The sequence below is a fragment of the Schistocerca serialis genome, chromosome 9 (assembly GCF_023864345.2).
Source record: "Schistocerca serialis cubense isolate TAMUIC-IGC-003099 chromosome 9, iqSchSeri2.2, whole genome shotgun sequence".
Lineage (NCBI taxonomy): Eukaryota > Metazoa > Arthropoda > Insecta > Orthoptera > Acrididae > Schistocerca > Schistocerca serialis.
Genome location: NC_064646.1, coordinates 176,562,715 through 176,577,412, shown reverse-complemented (window position 1 = coordinate 176,577,412; position 14,698 = coordinate 176,562,715). Strand labels below are relative to the sequence as shown.

General features: G+C 42.9%; 1 protein-coding gene across 1 annotated transcript in view; it reads right to left on the bottom strand.

Moving 5' to 3' along the window:
- The window catches only part of LOC126419183 (putative fatty acyl-CoA reductase CG5065), a 274,492-nt gene that overhangs the window by 196,324 nt on the left and 63,470 nt on the right, over positions 1–14,698 (bottom strand). Inside the window, exon 2 of the mRNA XM_050086314.1 lies at positions 5,706–5,777. The gene's annotated coding sequence lies outside the window, so the exon portion shown is untranslated. The remainder of the gene's footprint in view (positions 1–5,705; positions 5,778–14,698) is intronic.

Genomic DNA, 14,698 nt, shown 5'->3' with positions numbered 1-14,698 from the left:
TCCATTTTTTTCTCATCCCGTATTAGATGTTATTTTCGTCATATACAGTTCCTAAAATTTTACTTAGTATTTTTGTTTCGCGTATAAACAGTTTTTCTTCACCTTTGCTTTCTAAGTATTTATGCTTCACATCCGTATAGTGTTGCCGGTATAATAGTGAACTAATTGAAACGGATTTTGATGATAGTACTACGTGATCTTTTCTTTAGAATTTTTATGAAACTAAAATGTGTTTCGTTCGCTGTTGCTAGAAGGACATCGCTTTCTATATCCGTTCTATTGTTGTTACTAAAAAGACTCCATAAGTATTCACACTTGAAGCGGTCAACTATATCGAAAGTGAGTCCATCTAGAACCAAAAGTGCAACACTAACCTTATGATTTTCTTACTTATGACCAGCTATTATATCTTTACTTAATATGTAATTCTGTTTCCTCAGCTACTTTTTATTACTTTACGTCATATTGATTAGTTATGTTTGGAGCTACTTATTAATACTACATTACCTCTGTATGCAAGTCTCTAAGACGAGGTTAAACACAATAGTCTAAATACACTTGAAGAAAATAATGATGTTGATTAATGACAGAGGACTGGGACATTTTAAACAAACCTTAAATGTCGTTGACTAAGGTGAATTACAAAGAACGTAGAGCCAGCTCTAAATTCAACATACATCTTACTGTGCTTGCATCTGCTGTGTCCTCCAGAAGAGACGAGACACAGTCATGCAAAGAGAGGGCGCCACACAGCGGAGCCAGCCTCCAGAAAAACACGACGTAGTTGTGGTCAAACACCACACATGATGCACACAACCAGGTTCGCACACAGAATTATTTTTCTGGGGGAGGGGAGGGGGCAAGGCTAATTTTACCTAGTGTGACTTTTTATATTATAATATAAATACGGATTCGCTTAAGCCTTTTGACAAATCAGACAAGCGAATAAGAGTTGATTTTCTGTTTTCATATACGCGCCAATAGCTTACATTTTCTCGAAACTACTCGATAAATGTTTAATTTACTGCAGTGTTCCTCAAGTATTGTACGCAGTAGAAAAACAAATACCTCGAGAAATTCAAGGAAACTAACAGAATGTTACAAAGTAAAGTCAGGTCAGCGAGGGGATATGTTCTGTTCCGAAATTGCCCAGATGCAGCCATGCTGCACCTAAGTTTTTCCTTGTATGGTTAAATATGGCGCTGAGATGGAGACAAAAGAAGCTTATTAGCTCAGATCCGTCCTTGGGTGTTAAGCAAATACAGATTTAGTAATGTTATGAAACTGTTCACCACTTACTCTGCTTTACAAGAGTTGAAGCCTCATATAGTTTTGTGAATCTTCCTCTGCTGTTTTTCATCAATTTCCTTACACCTGAAACTCTTTTCACTTGACTTTCAGTCACAATCAAGAATGACTAATATTCAGAAAGCATTTAGGTAGTAGAAAATTTCCATTGTATCTAGTATAAGCCCAAACATTTCGGGGATGGGGTGTGGGAGTTCAAAAAATGGTTCAAATGGCTCTAAGCACTATGGGACTTAACTTCTGAGGTCATCAGTCGCCTAGAACTTAGAACTAATTAAACTTAACTAACCCAAGGACATCACACACATCCATGCCCGAGGCAGGATTCGAACCTGCGACCGTATCAGTCGCGCGGTTCCGGACTGAAGCGCCTAGAACGGTGTGGGAGTACCGACCCCTGCCCCGCCCACCCTTCCCCCTGCATGTGGGCCTGCACACAACACGGACTTCTTCATACTTCCGCATAATGTCACACAAATAGTTCCCACGTGGACATCAATCCGCCAAATGCGGATGTAAGCAGATGTACAGGTTCTCTCAAACAGTGTCAATGGTTAGTTCCACAGTATCAACTTCGTGCCTCAGCACCTACCTACAATTGGCGCTCAAAAGGGTTCAACTAGATATTTTACTAGTTATATTAGTCATCGTTTGCTGTATTCATGATTAGACCAGTGGTCAATAACAGATCAGTGCAAGTTAACATTTAACTACATTGCCATACATCATCCTCACACCCCATTTACGTAATGTTAACTTTATTAAGTAAAGGACTGTAAATCGTTTCTAGCATATGTTGTCATTATTTGGGCGGGGTTAGCCTAAACCTGATTGACCTTGTGACGAGGCTCTATACTTGCTGGGTGGAAGCGAGCCACTTCAATTACAGCAACTACTCCTCCTACCACACTTACTGGGTGATCAAAAAGTCAGTATAAATTTGAAAACGTAATAAACGACGGAATAATGTAGATAGAGAGGTAAAAATTGACACACATGCTTGGAATGACATGAGTTTTTATTAGAATCACCCCATATTCCTAGACGCGTGCCGGCCGCGGTGGTCTAGCGGTTCAGGCGCTCAGTCCGGAACCGCGGGACTGCTACGGTCGCAGGTTCGAATCCTACCTCGGGCATGGATGTGTGTGATGTCCTTAGGTTAGTTAGGTTTAAGTAGTTCTAAGTTCTAGGGGACTGATGACCACAGATGTTAAGTCCCATAGTGCTCAGAGCCATTCACCCCATATTGCTAGACGCGTGAAAGATCTCTTGCGCGCGTCGTTTGGTGGTGATCGTGTGCTCAGCCGCCACTTTCGTCATGCTTGGCCTCCCAGGTCCCCAGACCTCAGTCAGTGGGATTATTGACTTTGGGGTTACCTGAAGTCGCAAGTGTATCGTGATCGATCGACATCTCTAGGGATGCTGAAAGACAACATCCGACGACAATGCCTCACCATAACTCCGTACATGCTTTACAGTGCTGTTCACAACATTATTCCTCGACTGCAGCTATTGTTGACGAATGATGGTGGACATATTGAGCATTTCCTGTAAAGAACATCATCTTTGCTTTGCCTTACTTTGTTATGCTAATTATTGCTATTCTGATGAGATGAAGCGCTATCTGTCGGACATTTTTGAACTTTTTTTTTGGTTCTAATAAAATCCCATGTCATCCCAAGCATGTGTGTCAATTTGTACCTCTCTATCTACATTATTCCGTGATTTATTCAGTTTTCAAATTTATACTGACTTTTTGATCACCCGGTATGTTTGACACCAGGAGTATTTCGTGAATATAACAGTATTCATATTTGAAAGTATTTTTCTCAGAGTTAAATACAAAACTAGGAAGTCTTCAAATAAACCTTGCATCGCTACAGGTATGATAGTACAAAAAAAGTCCAAAAAGTAGCTGGAATGACTAAAATGCGTAAGTTCTCGAATGTAGCAGCGTAAGACATTCGCCATCTTTAGAGGGAAAGATGGCAGACTGTATACACTTGTCTCAAATGTTGACACAGAATTCATTAAGAGGGTTATAAAACTTGAGACATTATGTCAAATATTGCTAAGTGATGTTGTTTAATTTTGTCACATTTGGGCCTGGGAGGAAGGCTTTGCATATTTGGCACGGGGAAGGCGCATTCCTGGTGTGGTGTCAGAGTCCTGTTGTCGGCAGAAGACAGACAGTGAACCTCATTAGGAGAGGCGAGCTTCCCCAGAGAGATGGGCAGTTTTCACGGAAGCGAGGCTGCAGCTTGCTTTGTGCTTTTGGGCTAGCCGTGGGCTGGGGATGCTGTGCCGCCACTGCCATCCCCAGACAATAACTGAGTACGACGTTTATAGCATTCCTGCACAAACATCAAACGTCGAGACACAGCGTTACTGCTAGGTCAGTGTGAGACAGACAGTGCTTTCACTCCAAAATTTTGGTCACCCAATCGAAATGAGTCACCCTGCCGCTAAGAGGTCCACGAATTAAGGAGACGCTGCTCTAGGCCAGTACGAATCTCGAATTCATTAATGTGCGTTTTTTATGAAAAAGGGAGGAAGGTTTTGCTGTGTTTCCCTGGTTTTTTTTCATGAAATAAGCAATACTCTCGTCTTTCCATTGGCAATAGCAGTGAGTCGTCCCCTCCATATAGAGTTTTTTGAAAGTAGAGAGTTGAGGAAGGAGAAGTAAGTTACGTGGCATTCGTGTTCTGGACACCGTCGACTGGTCTCCTAGTCGCCATCTGGTACTGAGGGGCGCACGTTATGCAAATATTGCGGAAATTAACCAGCACGATTCGTCCTCTGAGCAGCTCCCTACTTATTTGTTCTGGCACGAAACTTGAGTTGCCCATATTATTATGATTTGTGCTTTCTGTCTCATTAGTGATGGACTCGCAAGCTGTCAAGATAAGGATAACTTGTTGCGCTTTTTCCATGCAGTGTGCCATATGAGTTGATACGTCTTCACAGTGTTAGCGTCGTTTTTGTGTGAATTCGATACATACTTTTGGAAAACTTTGCTATCTCTTAACTACTTGTGTATAGTGGTTCAAATGGCTCTGAGCACTATGGGACTCAACTGCTGTGGTCATAAGTCCCCTAGAACTTAGAACTACTTAAACCTAACTAACCTAAGGACAGCACACAACACCCAGCCATCACGAGGCAGAGAAAATCCCTGACCCCGCCGGGAATCGAACCCGAGAACCCGGGCGTGGGAAGCGAGAACGCTACCGCACGACCACGAGATGCGGGCTTGTGTATAGTGCCCAATAATTATAACAAATAAATATTCATTATACTCAGACTTGATTTAAATTACAATATCGTTTAAATTGTCCTACAACTAGGAGGCCCACTGATATTTTGAACATGGATGCACTTCAGTAACGGCTACAGAATAGCAAGTGAAACAGACAGCCAACCATTGCATTGTATACAAGTTTCTTGTCCTTTTGAGGAAGACGGGTTTAAACCTGTTGAAACGATGGTAAAGGTTAATTGAAAACCACCATTTATTGCAACTGGTTGGCTGTCTATTTCATCTGCTAGACCTGCTGATAATAAATAGGACCTGTTGCACACCTAAGCTTGCTAGTCTCATCGTGACGGCGTTACGGTTATACACAGTCACCAAACTTATGGCTCCTTCTCTTATTATTCAGTGAAGGTAACGAGCATTGCACTCACTCGTCTTGTTTGCTTATAAATCTATTTATTGACTAGGGAGAGCTGTGTTAGTTTCCCCTAGAATTATAAGTTAATTGTGTCATGACTATTTGGCTAACGACCTCACAGTACTCGGATGTAATAAGGAATAACATTTTATAGCAATATCATATCATAAACTATACATATGGGGCCCAGCCTTGTATGGAAATGGAACGCATTTTTTCATCAATGAAATGCGCTTCCCCTTGTATGTAACGACGGTCTCGTAAACTGACATACGACCGCGAGAGCGGTGGGCTGACCCCACGCGTCTCCATCTCCGCATCCTGTGACACCTCTCGGCTTAGGATGACACGGCGGCAGGTCGGTACCGTTGGACCTTCATGACCTGTTCGGGCAGAGTTTAGCTTTTTGCATGCAACGATGCTTGGCTGTGTCAAGAGGCCTGTTAATTTCCGTATTGGCTTTCTATGCTCTAGGTTTCCACTTATCCGATCACATTTAAGCGCTCATTGTCACTCTGGGTTCTCTAGATTTCATTAAAAAAATCTGAAACCACGTTAACGTTTGCATATGAGGCTCGCTTGAGGATCAGAGTGGACGGGGTGGAACGATGCTCACTCTTGCAGTCATGTTCAGCACAGGACTACTGATTACACGGTGATGATGTCTGCCAACTTCACGGCTTCATACGAGGCGGCGATGATTTAAAATCCGGAGCCACCTACCTGTGACACGTGTGTCTGCAGCTGAGTCCTCCAGCACCGGTGCTGTTGTCAGCGGCCGCTCTCCAGCTGGTCCTGCAGAAACAAAAGTCCAGGAGTCAGATGTGAAAGTAGCATGTCTAATCAATTTTTGAGCAGTTTGTACAACAATCAGTACTTATCACTGTGAGTTACGTTTTTCTTAAATTTAATTTTAAACTTACTCTGAAACCTGTATCAATTTATTAGGAAACAGAAAATAAACTATTTCCTTTTATTAGGTAGTAGCAGAGAAATCCAGTGTTGTCCAGGTATTCATTTATATCTGTGCGTCCACGCCCGTACCAGCCTTGTGCTTAATGTTCATGACGTGATATATCCTGTATTATGTGCCAGACAATGTTATAATTTTGTAGGTACATTTAGCGGTGTATATGGATACTGTTTGCAACATGTATTGTGAATGGAGCTCGTTGCACACAAATAATAAACTGAAACATCATGCACGATGCGGCAGTTTTCCACGCATCTCACTGTTTACGGCGTCATATCTCCTGAGCTACGTATCGTACTGTGATATAACTTTGCAGTTTCAGTCTATGCTATGCATGTATACCGTCTTCAAAATGTGTCGCGAATACTGTTAGTAGTAAAGAAGTAATAAGTTATAACGTAATGCCTAATGCGGTACGCTTACTGCATGAACAGCGGAAAAGTAATGAGAATTTTGTAGTGGTTGTCAACGAGAGAAAATTTCGCAAAGGTGTGAAATTATTTGAAAAGTTTGTTGCCAATCGCTAAATGCTCTCACTCTCAAATACTGGGTAAATAATGTCTGAGAATGCGCTTCATTTTCAACATACACCCCTTTGACACATAGGTGGTTCTTGCCCCCACAGCTACTGTTGCCTGACTGTAAGGTATATGGGTACTAAGTTTGGTTGAAATTGGTCCAATAGCTTAGGAGGAGATGTGGAACCTGCATACACACACACAAACACACGCACACACACACACACACACATATATATATATATATATATATATATATATATATATATATATATATATATATACACGTACATCCGTTTTTGTAGTATGTATGGATTTGTCAGCATACAGTAGGGTGGAGGTGGGAGAGGTAGCAGTTTCGTCAGCAGTGCATGTATTGGATCATTAGTGAATGGGCGAACTCTCTCTTAGCAGATGAATTCCGTTGTTAGCTCCCAAGATCAAATTTTCGTCTCGAGGGAAAATGGCGTCCGGTACAGCAACAGAAACATCGCGGAAAGTGACCAATTTGGTTTTTTGGCGGTTCTGGTGCGGAGAGGCACATTTTAGTTGTAAGATCTGACACTGTCGGGTACAAGAGATAACAGCGATCAATATCACTTGTTAAAAATATTAATAATCGTGATTACACTAAAAATAAAATTACGATTTGCTGATTACCGATTGAAGTTGACTAATAACCACTCTCACATCATGATTACTACAGAGTCAGTATCTATGTGCAATGTTGGCCGCAACACCATCGTTACTACGTGTAACTCAGGTCATGCTTACTAAAGAACCCGTCCCTAAGTAAGTTACAGTATTATTACTAACTCGTCAATAGTAAACAAGTTGACCAACATCACAACAGTTTTCAGGCTGATTCTGGTCGCAAATTCTTATGGGACTGGGGAGGGATGGTGTTCGGTATAGCAACATGAAGATCGTGGAAAGAGTCCAACTTAGTGGCGTGATTCTGCTGCAAAGATGTGTAGTTTGTTCAGGCATAAGGACCTTCACTCCTCAGCTGGTGCACAATGAACTTGCTTTACACAGACGAATTCCGCTACAGTTACGTATTCCCCTAGGGGAAAACTAGTAGTTTGTAGAATAATAGGAAAATAGCGGAAAGAAAGCAGATTGGTGATGCAGAGGGAGAAGTATATTTTGGTTCAGTGTGTGGAGCATCACACCTCAGTTGATCGTGGGAGGTTCAAATGGCTCTGAGCACTATGGGACTTTACTTCTGAGGTCATCAGTCCCCTAGAACTTAGAACTACTTAAACCTAACTAACCTAAGGACATCACACACATCCATGCCCGAGGCAGGATTCGAACCTGCGACCGTAGCGGTCGCGCGGTTCCAGACTGTAGCGCCTAAGACCGCTTGGCCACTCCGGACGGCGATCGTGGGAGGGATGTTTATACCCAGAGGAACAGAGATGGGGCATTACAAACAGACGCCCGAGAACTGCATACAAACAGGCTCGAATCCCCAACAAGAAGATAAGTTTGTCAAACAGAATTATCGCATAAATACCCTGCACAGAGTATAAGCATTAACATGTTGTTAATCAGAATAATCAGACAGGAATCTAAACTTCACTGTTCTCCCGCTGCGTGTCCATCTCGTTAAGACTGCACCACCTCGAAAACTAGTGAAAGTGAGAATTTACTTTTTCTAATATCAGTTTTTTTTACCATGAAAACTGTGACGAAAGTTGAAGCTACACCTCCGGTCAGAGATGTGACTGAAACACAGGCACGTTCCGTCTTCCTTCCTGGGACGAATGCCCTTGTGGCATAAACTGTTCTTCATCCACTTTACAGTCCGTCCAAGTGTATGATTTGTGACTCAGTTGCTGCAGTGTGCGGTCACAGCTGTTGATAGATATAGCCAGAGCGCTCGACACAATACCAAGTAGCTGTCTGCTATGACACTCATTTAATATCATTTCACATCGTGCCCTTCGTTTTTGTGCGCGTATGGCTATGCGTTCCATCTACAGTTCGGAAATTTTGTGTAACTGAAAACAGTAAGTACAACGAATATTGATTTATTATCCTGTTTTAATAGCCAGTGGAAACACCGGTTCCCGTCAGATCACCGAGCGCTGTTGACGAGCGGGGTGCACTCAGCCCTTGTGAGGAAAACTGAGCAGCTACTTGGCTGAGAAGTAGCGGCTTCGGTCTCGGAAACTGACATACTGCAGGGAGAGCGGTGTGCTGATCACATGTCCCTCCATATCCGCATCCAATGGCGCCAGTGGGCTGAGGATGACACGGCGGCCGGTCGGTACCCCTTGTGCCCTGACGGCCTGATCGGGCAGATTTTACGTTTTACCCTATTTTAATAATGGTTTTGATTGTAAAATAACATTTGCTGCTGCCACTCACGATTTTTCTTTGTTTATTTTCCTCATGATGCATTTAGGGAGAATTTCGCATTATAAAGTGGGTTTTTCGGGAACTATAACATCCGTAGGCTTTATATTTGCGAGGCATCAACTGCGGGAAATATATAAAAAATATGTATAGTAAAAAATCGCGACTGGCTGCAACAAATGTTCTTTTACAAGAAACAGAGTCTTTACTAAACTACGACACTAAATCACTTTTATTTGTACTTTCTGCTTTGACCAATGACCGTATTTATCGAGTAGCATGTATGAACTAGTGAATGAATGACAGGTTCTCTAGGGAAAAGTCCATGATCTGAAGATTACCGGTGATGATCGGAACGGGTCAGTTGTGAAAGGATAATACTGTTGCAAAAAAAAAAAAAAAAAAAAAAAAAAAAATATAATATAAAAAAAAAAAATAATAATAATAACTAACATGAATCAACCCTGTTGACTAATTTATGGTGGATATTCTACATTTACTAATGAAGTTAATGTTGTGACGTACAAAATTACTGTCGATACTATAAATCCTCAGAGCACTTTATGAACAGTACAATGCTGACATTGTCGTACAACCAGTAACAGTAATTTACCCACACACTAGTCGATAGGTCCGCGTATAAAAGGAAATAAACGTGTTTACTAATGTAGAAACAAACTGTCAATAGGAAGAGGCTTTTCAGATGGAAACTGGGCTCGTGTAATTGTGTTTGGCTGTTATAATGGTTACTGGACTCTCTTTACACCTGATACTGTAGCAAATAGTCATGACAGAAGAGAACTTGAAACATGCGATACGTCCATAGAAAAACAACGGCTGCAAAGTCAAGGCAACGACTTGAGGTTTGTGACAACCCTGAGTCGACCTCTTGTGGAGTCTTCCTGTGTGTACAGATGTGTTAGCGCCTTTGTATTTGCTGTCTCTGTGTGTTCGGAATATGCGACACGCGAAACCTCGAAACCGCGAAACCGCTCGTTTACAGTTTGTCCGAGCTGTTTGCATAATTTTACAGTGTGTGTGCGTGCCTGCGGACGCGCAAGCGCAAGCGCAAGCGCGCGCGCGCGCGTGTGTGTATGTGTGTGTGTGTGTGTGTATGTGTGTGTGTGTGTGTGTGTGTGCGAGCACTCGAGCGCGTCTTCGCGTGACTGATGTAACGGTTTTTTGTGGTCGCATTTTACTTCCTCGACAGCATGTTTTACATATAAAACTATTGTACTTATCAAAATTCTAAGAACGTTGAGAATTATTGTTACCAACTTCACTACCCATATACCAGAAGCAAATCGAATGTGACCACGTTCCAGGTCGATGGCTTCCGCGTTTCGTAAACGAACCAATTTACTGTGCTGCTCAAAACATGTGCCTGTATGAACCTAAGACGTAAATGGGCATTAACAACTGCTCAAGATAAGTATATACAGGTATAGAAGACGAGGAACATTTTCGTTTATTCTCCTCAATGTTGTTGTATATTGGTATATCTAATAATAAACGTACCGTTCACAAATCAATAACTTCGTTCCTCTCTGTTTTCTTTAGCTAGTTTCAGGTGTGTCTTTACATTTACTACAGTTCATGACTTGTTTCTCAGACCTCTCTGGTATTAAAAAGCTCTTTGTCCTCAAGTTATTAATGTGCTCTGGAGTCCGTCCACCAGTGGTAACCGAGTGAACGTTATTCAACCGTTCGGTAAACTCTGTGAATAGTTTAGCTTGGCCTCCACACCGTTATATGAACTTTTATTCATATACTGAGAAGAGTTGCCCAAAAACGTTGGGTTTGCAGGTGTCAGCACTGGAGGTTGTAAAATATTGTCTACGTTGCGCATGTGGATCACAGCACCCCATTTAATGCTCGAACCAGGTTTGGACCTAATTTATCGGATGCGACTGAATAGATGCAAGACGCACTGAGGCGAACACAATAACGTGTGATCCAAATACTCATAGAGGATTTCAAGACAACGCCGGCTGAAGCAATGTGTGTGATCCTGGAGTATGTCTGACCGACAGAACTATATGACATTGGCCTGAACAGTCAAGGTTCTGGAGGAGTTCGTTTAGGGCTATTTTCTTAGTATTTTGGTATAAGGCGACGGTGGTCTTCTGTCGCTTGTTACAGTGGAATAATATGATTATGAATTACTCGGTTTGTTCCCCCAATAATATTTTTACCTATGAGTATGCCTTTACAACTATTAAAAAGCCTGTAGTATGTAATTATTATAACATGGAGGAATTCGGTCTCTGGTGGGTACGATTGCAGGCATACTGAGCAAATACACTCTTAAGGGGAAAAGAAAATGCACCACGAAGGAATTAACCGAATGGGGCGGAAAGGTAGATGTGATTGACATGTACAGACAAACAAATGATTACAACTGCAGAAAAATTGGATAATTTGTTCAAGAGATAGAGCTTCACAAATTGACGAAGTAAGTAACGCACTGATCCACCTCTAGCATTTATGCAAGTAGTTATTCGGCTTGTCATTGACAGTCTCATATCCTGAGGAATATCGTGCGAAATTCTGTCCAAATGGCGCGTTACACCAAAATCCCGAGGTTATTGGAGAGCCCTGCCCATAATGCTCCGGACGTTCTGGGTTGTGGAGAGATCCGGTAACCTTGCTGACCAAGGTAGAGATAACTCTTCGACGTCAAAGGGAGCAATATCAGCCTGTCAGTTGGTTCGAACAGGGGAGGTTGAATGGACTCAGGGAAACAGAGACATTGCAACTGGCACAGGGCATGAAGCTACGATAGTGATGCATGTGTGGACACAGTGGACAGAGGGGGATCATTATACAGCAACGAGCGGGTAGTGGAATAGACTTTGTGATCACATCACAGGATGGTTCCCTCTTATCCGCATAGCCGTAACCCAAAAATCAGCTTCGTGCACAGTGTTGGCTCGACGTTGGACTATGGCAACGAATGTGGACGTGTCTGTCTCGATGGTTTGACACCATCTACTGAGGGATGTACTAGGGCCACGCAAGGTACCGTGTCGGTTTCCAGTGACCAAAAACCATCATTGCTTCAGACTGCACTGGAAGTATGGACGCCGTCACTGGCTGCTGAATGGCAAAGTGGGGCAAAGTGGAGGAGTGTTTCCGGACGAGTTCCATGTCCACTTGACCTACAATTAAGGACCTGTGCGTATTAGACACTACCTTGGTGAACGCAATCGGGCAGAGTGCATTGTAGAGTGGTATAGCGGTCAGACGCTTAGTGTGATGTTTCGGGGCGCCATTGGATATAAGTTGAGATTTCGCTCCCTAGCTATTGAAGGCAGTGTGAACAGCAACCGCTACATCCGAGAGGTTTTAGAAGGAAAGAAGGAAAACTGGATTTAACGCCCCGTTGACATCGAGGTCATTAGAGACGGAGCACAAGCTCTGATTGTGTCAAGGATGGGGAAGGAAATCGGACGTGCCCTTTCAAAGAAACTATCCCAGCATTCCTGAAGCGGTTAAGGGAAATCAAGTAAAACCTAAATGTGGAAGGTCGAACGCGGGTTTGAGCCGTCGTCCTCCCGTATACGAGTCCAGTGTGCTAACCACTACACCACCACGATCGGTGGACGTTTTAGAACCTTGAGCACTGCCCCTTCTGGTGGCAACTCCACATGGCATATTCCAGCTGGAAAACGCCCAGCGGCGAGGAATCTGCAAGCCTTCTTCGAAGAACGAGGGGTACCGCTACTTCCCTAGCCTCTACGTTTGCCTGGCATCACCCTTGGAACATTCTGGGATATGGTCGGTTGCCAACATGTTCTTCTGCTCCTAAAGCAATCACTGTCGGTGCCTTGTGGACGCGCCCACCAATCGCATGGCAGTGCATTCCCCAGTAACGTGTGCAGGTACTTATTGACTCTCATCGTCAAAGCGCATGTGTAGTTCTGTAATTCTAATCGTTTGTGTATCGTAATGTTACTAATCAACAGTATAAATTTCATTGTAATCACATGACTTCTTCCTGGTGTTGCAGTTCTCACAAAAAGTAGTGTGTATGCCGCGATGTGACCAGGGCCATAATATTTAATCTTACGATGAGGTTTACCGACAAGAAAGGCGGAAAAGATAAGCACACGTGAAGTAATCTTCACAGTATACCATAAGGTAGTTTGCGGAATGTAGCTGCAAATGTATATCGCCCGAATTTTTTTGGAAATTTTGGAAAACATAGTCAGTGATTTTAAAATTTGTTAAAATTGCGATCAAGACTGTTTTAAATTTTAATATAGAGCCCGAAACGATTTAAACTACTGAAGGCGTAAATGAAATTTTTGTGTCTCTGCAGGTTTTCGTGGGGGTTGCGAAACTATGATTCTGACGAAAAGTAAGTCATTCCGATAATTACAAGACACACAACCGTCTCCGGATGATCAAAATGACGTGTTCCATAGTCAAGGACTGCTTGTTGACTAAATCTTATCCTTCTTTCTGTTTTTTTTTTCTTTCTTTTTTTCCTACAAACTCGATGTATCGGCCGCTCTGCTGAGATCTTATTTATGAGTTCACTGATGTGCTACGGAGGTTCTAATTTCATTCGACATAAATGAGGATGCCCGAATAGCAGTGTCATCGCAACTCCTGCTAAACACTAGTCCAGTAGAGTTTCCTCGGCGTCAAGTCGATCGATATGCGCAATTACTGTTCCAACGGTTAATGCACTGTACGCCGCTAACACACCCGTCACTGTCAGAAATATTTATCAGCTCCTGAGTGCTACCCGGTTACCTCTGAACGGCACATTAGCACGTCAGTGTTGTTTAAAGACTTCGACTACAGAGACTGGATCAGGGATACAAAGTTTCGCTTTTTTTTGGTCAACTCTGCGACATGTAAGCGTCATTTTGATAGACAGCTCCGTCAATTCAAACAATAATGCGTCCTACCAACTATCTTTGCACAGTGCTTTACATTTACGTTGACGGTCAACTGTCAATCATCCGCTATTCTTCCTGGATTTAGCTACAGTTTTCTGCCGCTGCGACATCCTATACTGAAAGGACAGAGAGAGCTTCCTGCTTTATCCAACAGATCATTTATATAGGTTGTATCACAATTAATAGCGTGACCGACATGGGTGAAATAACAGGAGCAAGAACGGCCCAGTAAACATGGATCCGCAAACAACTCATTTGCGAGGTATAGGGGCTGGACAAAAATGTGGGAACCACGCGGTAAATGGATGATTGAACATAAGTGCAGGTGCGAGCCAGCCTGCAGGCTGTGCTGTTTTATTTGGCCACGAATAGCAACCGCGCGATTTTCTCCGTACGTTGCAAGTGACAGTCGTTTTCAGAACTTTGTAGTTACGAGTGCATTACGTCGGAGTGTCGTGACTTTCAACGTGTGTAAATTGTTGCTGCTCATATGGTGGGGTCTGCCGCAACCAAGGCAACCCAAGAGTTTGGTTTTTTCAAGGGGCACCAAAAATCGAAGGTTTAAACGCAAACAGGGAAAGCCGAAAAACATCGTCCGCTAAGCCACAACGAGGACTCAATTGTTTGTTGAGGGATCGTGACAGTCATTGAAGAGGATTGGGAGGAAAAATAAAGAGGACGGCAGATGCATATGTCACTGGAGAACTGAATGTCGAACGCATGAACCCTGTCAGCACCAAACCAACACGTAGGGAGCTCCGTAAGGTGGGAACTGAAGGTGGAGCTGGAGTCTAAAAACCACATATCAGTGATGCAAAGGCGTGTAACAGAAAAACGTGCTGCCGAAGCCACAAAACTTAGACTATGGAGAATGGAAGAAACAATATTGTGGAAAGGTAAGTTGCTACTCACCAAATAGCGGAGATGCTGAGTCGCAGATAGGCA